This window comes from Penaeus vannamei, chromosome 28 (genome assembly GCF_042767895.1).
Source record: "Penaeus vannamei isolate JL-2024 chromosome 28, ASM4276789v1, whole genome shotgun sequence".
NCBI lineage: Eukaryota > Metazoa > Arthropoda > Malacostraca > Decapoda > Penaeidae > Penaeus > Penaeus vannamei.
The window spans coordinates 33,372,622-33,375,121 of NC_091576.1; the positions used below are offsets into that span (position 1 = coordinate 33,372,622).

At 45.2% G+C, this 2,500-nt stretch overlaps 1 protein-coding gene across 1 annotated transcript in view; it reads right to left on the reverse strand.

Annotated features, from left to right (window-relative positions):
* The window catches only part of LOC113800182 (uncharacterized), a 302,541-nt gene that overhangs the window by 53,215 nt on the left and 246,826 nt on the right, over positions 1-2,500 (reverse strand). The window lies entirely within an intron of this gene.

Here is a 2,500-nt window from a genome sequence, read left to right on the forward strand (position 1 = left end):
ATAAAGAAAAAAAATGGAAAGTAGATTAAGGAGGGGAAGGAGAAAAGACTGATAAATGATTAGTAGCTAGAATACAAAAAAGACATCGCAGGGGAAGAGGAGTGAGCGAAGAGAAAAGGAAGAGGAAAAGAGAGGAGGACGAGAGAGATTCTACGTAGGAAGAACCGGAGTAGGAAAGAAAAATAAGAAAAATTAGAGAATAAAACAAAATGTAGAAGTTCGAAGAAAGTTAACAAACACACACACACAAACACACATACACACACATACACACACACACACAGACACACACACACACACACACACACATACACAAAGAAACACACACACAAACTTTTAAACATACACATCGAATCCCGTGGAGGATCTGAACAAAGCTTCCTAAAAAAGAAAATAAACAACAAGCATGAAAAAACAACAATCTCACAGAGACCCAAACTTCCTTCCACGCTGCACGCAACACACACCCACAACATCCACACGCAACACCCGCCTACAACGCAACACCCACAAGGCAACACCTGCCCACAACGCACACACACAACACTCGCACACAACACCCGCCCATAACACCTACACGCAACACCCGCCCACAACACACGCCCACACCACCCTCCCGCAACACCCGCCCACAAAACCCTCCCGCAGCACCCTCCCACAAAACCCTCCCGCAACACCCCCCCACAACACACGCCCACAACACACGCCCACAACACACGCCCACAACACCCTCCCGCAACACCCACACACAACACCCTCCCACAACACCCACAAGCAACACCCTCCCGCAACACACGCCCACAACACCCACCCACAACACCCGCCCACAACACCCTCCCGCAACACCCGCCCACAACACCCGCCCACAAAACCCGCCCACAACACCCGCCCGCAACGCACGCCCCCGTAACACAAAACCCGAGCCCGGACCGAGGCACGTCCCTCCCAATCGCCGCTCTCGGATGACTCAATCACAGCGGGGAGAGTGAGAGAGGGACGTGGAGGGGGGTGGGGGGGTAGGAGGGACGTGGAGGGGGGGGGTGAAGAGGGAAGTGTGAAGGGGGGTGGAGAAGGGGAGTGGAGGGATGAGGAGGGAAGTGGGAGGGGGTAGGAGGGATGAGGAGGGAAGTGGATAGAAGTGGGGGAGTGAAGAGAAGTGGGGAGTGGAGGGAAATGGGGGGAGTGGATAGAAGTGGGGGAGTGGATAGAAGTGGGGGGAGTGGAGGGAAATGGGGGGAATGGATAAAGTGGGGGAGTGGAGGCAAGTGGGGGAGTGGATAGAAGTGGGGGAGTGGATAGAAGTGGGGAGTGGAGGGAAGTGGGGGGAGTGAAGAGAAGAGGGGAAGTAGAAAGAAGTGGGGGAGTCGAGGGAAGTGCAGGTGAGGAGGGTTTAGGTGAGGGAGAGAATAGAGGGAATGATGGAGTGGAAGGAGGAAAGGAGTGAATAAAGCTGCAAAAGGAGTAGATATGGAGGGAAGGGACGGAGTGAAGAGAATGTGGGAGTGGTGGAGAAGAGAAGAGAAAAGAAGAGAAGAGAAGAGAAGGAAGGAAGCGAAGGCAAGGGAAGGAGAATAAGAAATAGAGAAGAAAAAATGTAGGGAAAGACGGATAGAAGAGAAAGATAACAGAGGAAGGAGGAATAAGAAATAGAGAAGAAAAAAAAATGTAGGGAAAGACAGGTAGAAGAGAACAAGAGAAAGATAACAGAGGAAGGAGGGGATGAGAGGGAGAGAGAGAAAAGAAGGAAGGGGATGGAGGAATGGGGAAGAGAGAGCAAGCGAAATTGGAAAGTGAAGGAAGACAGGAGGGGGAGAGAGAAGCAGGAACGGAAAATTAGGCCACAGGAAGAGGGGTTGCGAATAAAACATGGGAGAGACGGAAGGAAAATAAAGGAGGGAAGAGAGAAAAAAGAGGAAAAAGAAAGGAAAAAAAATGACTAAATTATGAGCAAGAATGAACTAAAGAACAATAGTGACCATAGTGACTGGGACGATATTAACGGAATCACCATAATGGCATGACAGTGCAAAAATAATGAAAATGTTCTCAAAAAGTCGTAATGAAATTGTTACTAAGAATAAGGACTTTCTTCAAATAAAAAATAATGAAATTGTTACTAAGAATAAGAACTTTCTTCAAATAAACAGTAATGAAATTGTTACCAAGAATAAGAAATTTCTTCAAATAAAAAGTAATGAAATTGTTACCAAGAATAAGAAATTTCTTCAAATAAAAATTAATGAAATTGTTTAAGAATAAGGACTTTCTTTAAATAAAAAGTAACGAAATTGTTACTAAGAATAAGGACTTTCTTCAAATAAAAAGTAATGAAATTGTTACCAAGAATAAGGACTTTCTTCAAATAAAAAGTAATGAATTTGTTACTAAGAATAAGGACTTTCTTCAAATAAAAAAGTAATGAAATTGTTACTAAGAATAAGGACTTTCTTCAAATAAAAAGTAATGAAATTGTTACCAAGAATAAGGACTTTCTTCAAAT